Genomic DNA, 8141 nt, shown 5'->3' on the forward strand with positions numbered 1-8141 from the left:
TTATTCTTTCTCAATACAACTTCGCAATACACTTAATTTCCACAGTCACTTTAACTTAAAAACACGCTATAATTCACAACGGTTCATGCCAACGGTTCATGCACTTTACTTACGGTCACTACCGCGCTTGACTCAATTGTCCGTCTCTGTCTCTGCCTGTCTGCAATTATATCTATCCCATCACTTCTTGCCGATCTTATATATACAAAATAGAGGGCATCTGGCAAACATTCGAAATTTCAGGGACCTTCTAGATACTCATTACATGTTACCAGCGTCACGTGACTTCCGATCTCGTAACAATATATATAATTACATTTAAATTGCATATGTGTTTATAAGTATTTAAATGTATTTTTCACACTTTTGAAGATTAATGTATTTGTATACATGAAATCCTGGTACCTTTGTGCTTTCTAATTTCATACTTCCAGACTAAATTTTATTGCTTTTACATCATAACAGGTAAATACACTATACAGTTTCATAACTCCACTGTGCTGGTATATATATATATCTATTTAGCTTGAACATGTGATATATTCAAATTATTATTATCTTATGGGTAATAGATGTAATATTAGATTTTAGTTTTTGCTGGATCGTCATGTGTTTCCGGTAAAAGTAGTGTATGACGTTCCAGTTACTGAAGGTTAATTACACTTTATAAGAACGGTTTGCATATACTAATACAGTGAAGTCTACGCATGTGCGAGCCGTGGCACCACTGGTGACATCTTTGACACTACGTATTTGGTTCACGGTGAGATTTCATTGTAGTCAGAATAAACATATGGCTGGAGGCAGTAGAGAAGTTCAAAACAGTACGCATTTTTTTGTTTGTTTGTTGCTAAACGCAAAGCTATACGATGGGCTAACTGTGGTGTGCCCACCACGGACATCGAATCCCGGTTTTTAGCGTTATAAGCCTTCATACTTACTGCTTAGTCACTGAGGGACACGAGTGCCATCATAAATGTTTTGTACAAATTATAAAAACTGAATATTATAGTGTAGTATATTTTTTACAATATTTACTGTGTTAATATATTGCAGTACAGCTTAAAAACGGTGAAATGCATGAGTATGTATTCATCCTGCAGGTATAGTGATCACTAACAATTTTGTTCAGAAACTCACCTCAGACTGAAAGGATAAGTTTCAGACCCTTTCAAGGAAGCATATAGGTATATGGGCATTATTACTTATTATAAAGCCAAAGAACACAATATTTCTGAGTAGAAAGTCTTCACTCTTCTCAACAGATGCTGAAAAACTCCCACAACAGATAGCTTAAAACAACAACGGGCTCTGAAATCTCACCCAGACTACTCCCGAGAAACGCCCTTTTCAGAAACTTAAGGTTATAATTACAACCAAGAAATTTCTGGCTCATAAAGCCATTGGAATGAAATTAAACATATGTCCCAGTAAGATAACAAGGATTTCAAGTTGACAAAGGTTCACAAGCTTCCAGCCACACCTTAAAATCAATAGGTGTTCTCACGAGAAAAGTGTGTAAATAAACTGGAAACACAACAGTCCCATTCGACCACATATCTGTCAAGTCACCTGATGCCGCTTCAGTGGACTTTTGTCAAGATATGTGGTGTAACACTAACATTGAAGAAACTAGTTACACTGGAAATTGGGGAATCGAGCAATAATGCGTAGTCAAACTGTCACGATCGACGATGGGGGAAGTAATTCCAAGTATAGCACAGAACCTGAAGCCTAATTTTTATAAAGTGCTAGAAACCATTAATAAATTTATTTGTTGTAAATAGCTAATAATAAGGCTTTTTTTGCTCAATACCAGAACTCATCAGGGAGGGTAACAACATACTTAACTGAAATCAGGGGCGTAACAAGACTCGTAAGGACTTTGGCTGAACCTAGAGCAAGTATCCACTTCGAGTATTTTACTCGAGATTTATCCAATAATATTCCATTTCACATAAACTACATTTAAACAATTTAACTTAATTTAATTATAAAACAATAACATTTCCCACTTCAAGTATTTTACTCGAGATTTATCCAATAATATTCCATTTCACATAAACTACATTTAAACAATTGAACTTAATTTAATTATAAAACAATAACATTTCTACCTTTACAGTTTCTTCAGATGCGGAGTTTTCTTGTGTTTTTCTGTGCTAAACAGTTGATCGTGTCCTTTGTATCCAAACACTCGTTCATTATTTATCGACCGAATGGCAAGTCCACTTAAACGCGTGTCCTTCACTGAACTTTTTAGATAATTCTAATTTAATTTTAATGTGGAGAAACGCTCTGCTAATGCTACTATGGCAGGAAATGTAAGATATGCATGTTAATTATACACATACACATGGAAATGTTGTGGAAAATACACGCTTGTCTACCATAAGTAATGTTGTAAGTTCTTTCGAAGTGTTTAATTTTGAAAGTTTAGATCTCGAACGAGCTCTTAAAGATAATGTTAGTGTTACAGATACAGCTGTTTTGTTAATCTGCCAGGTATTATCCTAAACTGTTAAGCTTATTATCCATTGAAACATTTAATGATTCTGGTAATATGGTACGGAAAGTATTAACTATTTCTTTGAGTTCTTTAAAATGATTGTGTAACTGTGGTGATATTGTATTGAAAATTCGGAAGAACACACCAATTTTAAATCTACACTCGTCACCAATCCGTTGCTGGTGAAGACTAAATTCGCTAAAATGCCTCTTTACTTGAGACTCTCGTTTGGCTTGAAATTTTGTTTTAGTGACGTAAGTTGAGGCATTTTTATTGCCATTTCTTTTAGTCTACATAATTTGCTTCTCAGTGGCGTTATTTCATTATAAGAATTCTGGAATAATCCAGATGCTTTGCTTAGCTCCTTTATTGTTTGACTTTAGCACTTTCGATACAGCATCAATACACAGTAATATTAAACAACAGCAGATGTTTTAATTAGGAAAACATAATGCTTTTAGTGTTGTAGCAGGATAATATTTCACTAGTGCTGGCAATAAAGCCCATTTTCTAATACTGTGTCCAAGAAACATAGAGTTTCTGAAGCAAATCATCAAAAATTTAATTTCCAGTACAGATTGAACATTCATTCAGCACTAAGTTTATAGAGTGTGTGCCGTACAGTATATGTAATTAGCACATGATCGCATTGTAGTATTTTTGTCTGGATATCTGAATACACACCAATCATATTCATGGCAGCATCCTACCCTAACCAACGAAGACTGTCCAGATAATTTTTTTCTTTTTTTTTTGTCCAGGAATTAAAAACTTGCTTTTCAAGTTCAGATGTAGATTGATCGTATACTATTTCAAATCCTAGAAACGACTGGTGTATTTTAATTTTTATTGATTTAATACCAAAGTAGGCTTGCTTATTATAACATATTTCATAATTTGGCTCAACTAATCTTTTTTTAGACTCGTCTTGGGTGGTACTTTTACATAATTTATGTCATCCTGAACTTGATGTACTAACGTTTCAATAATTTCATTTTGTATTGCAGAGCTTAAATTACAAACAGAATCTTGATGCTTCTTCCAACTCAAAATTACATTTACTTAAAAGTTCAATAATTAAGAGAAAATTCCCACAGGAGGCCTTTGGCTGTTCCTCCCACATGAACCCTAAAAGCCAAGTTTGAAATAGCAAGAACAAACATTGCATTAATAACACGGTTCACTGTTTGATGACGGTAATTAACTTCCAGCTTCACTTTAATTTCCAGAGCTTCATCCAGTAGCATAACTAGGGAGGACCAAGCGGGTCAGAGCTTCATCCAGTAGCATAACTAGGGAGGACCAAGCGGGTCAGAGCTTCATCCAGTAGCATAACTAGGGAGGACCAAGTGGGTCAGAGCTTCATCCAGTAGCATAACTAGGGAGGACCAAGCGGGTCAGCTTTCCCGACCACAACCCACAAGGAAACTTAGAGCTCCAGCTATTTTAACAAATATTTAAGAATTAAATCTGATAATATGATTTGGGAAAAAATCCCATATATTTTTATTATTATTAACATGTACTGCAATTTCTTCAGCAAAAACGTGGTACCTATGGATCCTTCACCTATTTTAATGAGAGACACGCGCTCATTGTTACTCTACATTAAGGTATTTATTTCTATACGTTTTTGATTAATGGTAGGCGTAGGCTGGTAATAGCGGAAATTTAGTACATGGTTATTCTCGAGTGTCAATGTAAAATAAACGATATCTGTGAGAGGTTGTAACATCAGATGTTCACATGCTTTAAGTCCTCATATAACAACACGTAAAATGTTTTTGTAATGGATTATGTTTGTTTGTTTGTTTGTAATTAAGCACAAAGCTACACAATGGGCTATCTGTGCTCTATCTACCACTGGTATCGAAACCCGGATTCTAGCGTTGTAAGTCTGCAGACATACTGCTGTGCCACTGGGGGGCAGTAATGGATTAATCACACTACTTATCAGAGTAAAGTTTTGTATTAACGCTTTATATCTTCATATTCATTGTAGGGGTAGTGTAGGGTTTAAGAATCTCAGCCCTCAAACAAGGCTATAAAACATCCATTGGAACAAAGAGTCAGCAGTACCTAATTGGTTTAGCTATTTAGTCTACTGAATATCCAATTGCAAGTACCATTGATTATAATGATATAATCGAAAAATTTGCAGCTACTAAAGTCAGTAAAGTACACGTGTAAATATCTGTACAAAAATAATTTGAGCTGGAAGTTTGGGTATTTTTATTTAGTTTTATTTTAATTTAATTAAGAATAAATCTGTTTGTTTAGCCTTCAGGTTGTATCCTGGAACATAAGTACCACATAAAGAATGAGAGATGTACAAATACAACTAAAATTACAGGGTATTTTTTGTTTCATGATTATATAAAGTGGGGAAAAGGGGGGAGAACAATTCGTCAAACTTGCCCAGGCACAAACACCTATTTACACCATTGGCTTCATCTAATGTTCCTTGTGCCTTCCATAGTTAATACGCTATACATGATTCAACTGTGATACGCTGACAGCTCACATCTTTCTATATTTCAAGTTCAAGTGCTTCCAATTTGGAAGCAAGAAACTTACCCACACTTCGGCATAGTTCACTTTCTTCTTGTTTCCGAAAAGCCAACAGAGCCCATAGTAACATCTATTTACAGTCGGTGAGAAATTCAACCAGACTATCGTAACTTTACACCATCTTTAGACATTTTCTCATAAACCCAAGAATTAAAACTTCTGATTGCTGGGTTCATCACTCTATCTCTACCATATGGAAATGGATCCGATAGTTGGTATGAGCCCTGACTTAGAAAAATAAGACGTTTTTGGTCTGCACTTGAAATCTCCGGGAAAATTAGCTTTTTCGTATGGGTACTTGTATTAACTAAATTATATGACAGTTATATTAGTTTGATAGATTTTCTAGTCTTTTAAACTCACCATATAGTAACTTAATTTACGTGTGTAAATAATATTATGGCATTGCATCTAATTTATTATTCGATATTATACAGGAGACCAACTGTTTAATGATTATCTTACAGATTTATTTTCTTCTCACCAAAGAACTCAAAACCCCATAAATATTTTATAAAAATCAATATTATAACTGTAAATGTTTGGTTTGCTGATGAAATTTGAATAGGCAAAACTGACATTCCACCAACAGAGGGTGCGGCGAATCAAAGAATGCATTAGGCCACTGCGTCACAGATTATATTGTTACGTATCTGCTTGTTTGTTTGTTTTCGGTAGAAATTCTTTCCGAGGATCTTCAGCGATACAAGTCCTTTCTTGATTAAACCAGTTTATTCTTCCTCGATACAAACTTTTAGTACATAGAAAGTTCCACAATCAGTACGTTTCTCGTCACTTTAAACTTAACAACTTTTATAATGCAAGCTATAAATCACAGCGATTCCCAATCTCGATGACTTCGCTCTCGACGAGTGTAAGACACACACTTTACAGCTCACTAGCTCGAAACTAACAGAATCATAAATTACACGGAACTCAAAGTAACTACTGCTTTCTCTTCATTCATCGTCTCGACGCCCTGGCTTTCCTCTGTCAGGCTTATGTACTAACGAAGAGGGCATCTCCAAAATACTCGGACTTCCCGATCATTCGAGAAACTCATCACGCGCGTCACCAGCGTCACGTGACATCCGCTGTTGTAACAATATTTTGAATTTTGCCTTTGGTGAAAAGAAAATACATCTATATAAATATAACAGTACCCGTGTGCTATATGTCCATGTAACTACTTCGCAGGGTGTAGATGAATCTTTACCAAAATTGGCATGGAGGTTCATTAGGTCCATGCGAGGGTACATACAAATTTTCCATTTTGCGTTTTCCAGTTTTTATGGGCGTTTTTTACAATTGCATATGAGGGAAGCAACTTTTCATGTCCTAAGATAACCTTTCATTAATCATGAATTTACTTAACTTCTGTTCAGGGGAAGGGTACTCCAACTAGTCTGTAATATAGTTATATTAGTATCATCAACTTGGCTTAATCTCCTGAGTATTCAGTTCTGTCCTAAGCCTATCACTGTGAATACTGTCATAATTTATAACTAATGTAAATGTACTGTGACCAACGTCATAGACTTTTTAAATTTCTAATTCTCTTAGTTTTCGTCTTTAAAATCACATTTAGGCCTTTTCTCAACGATTTCTATGTTAGGCATACATCACTGTTACAGCCACCAGAAGAATTAGGTCTAAGCCCGTTTTTAGTATCGTCCATTTAATAAACACTTTTGAAAAACGAATTAATTTTCGGTAAAATGTGGCATCATTACTTAAATTAAATACCAATATTTCACAAGTATTAACAAACAACCCAAAAATTACACGAAACACTGAGAACAAAATATATAACCTCTCTTCGCTTCGCCACCTTTCCTTTTAGCTTAGAAAAACATGTTTTTGTGGTACGCCGTGCACGTTCCGCCAATGTTGCCAACTGTTTTTGAGCAAATATTTCCAATCGCCACCATTTTGAGAACTTTTTTTAAAGAATCTTTTATTGTTAACTAAAAACAAACTTTTTACATTTTTATTATTTGAGTACTTTTTAAGCTTTTGATTCTTTAAATCTTTAATGTTTACGGATTTTATTTAGTAATTCTATTACAGCTAACTTTTGCATTATCATTGAGGGTCCCCTTAAGTCTTTGAGCTCTGGGTGCTTGAAATATTGTTTTAACCAGTCTTTTATGAGACATCAAGTTATATTTTTCAAAAATAATTTATATTTTTAATTATGTTCAGTTTGATTGAGGAAATTTAGTATTGTTGTTGTTTTTAGTTTTAGTTAAATTTCTGTGGTGTGTAAAGGCAAATTAAGACATTAACGTCAAGAATGTTTATTTCGTTTTTGTTTTAGTGCAAAGCTACACAATGGGCTATATTTGATGTCTAATGGGAGATATGGAATTAGTGGCTCGCGCAATCATAACTACAACTATAGGGAAATAAATGTAGGGCCTAATTACTTTATATTTGGGAGGGGGATATATTTTATATTTACGCCACTGGATGGAACCCCGCATTTTAGTGTTGTAAATCATTAATTTACTGCTGTCCTAACGGAAGACTTAAGGTCTGAAAAACGGCAAAATGGAACAACACTGAGCCCAATTTTTGTTGGGTAAAATGTCTTAAAGGGGAATATTATTAAATAAAATAATAAGATTAAATTTCATTGAATTTTGTTACATTATAGTTGATTTTGCTATGTTAAAAGAGATAAAAAGCATATACTTTATTTAGTTAAGCCTCTACAGCTTTTGTTCTCAATTGCTGTAGATATATATATATATATATATATTAATATCGTTAATGTACTGTAATTCTAATTCGTTCCAATTTATTTTGAATACAATAATTAACTTGGATTAATTTGCTTAGTTTTTGCAATTATTCAGGTTCTTATGCTGTGCACGCCATTTACAAGACATACAATTGTTATTGTATCAAATGGCTTATATAAATAGTTATCCGACCACTGCTGTGTTTGTTGTATTCCACTGGCCTAAAGAGCTCTGGATTGAGCTAAACGCCTCGTTGGCAATTGATATGAGAAACATTGTGTGGTTGGAATACTATTATCGTACACTCTTTTAAT

This window comes from Limulus polyphemus, unplaced genomic scaffold, assembly GCF_000517525.1.
Source record: "Limulus polyphemus unplaced genomic scaffold, Limulus_polyphemus-2.1.2 Scaffold378, whole genome shotgun sequence".
NCBI lineage: Eukaryota > Metazoa > Arthropoda > Merostomata > Xiphosura > Limulidae > Limulus > Limulus polyphemus.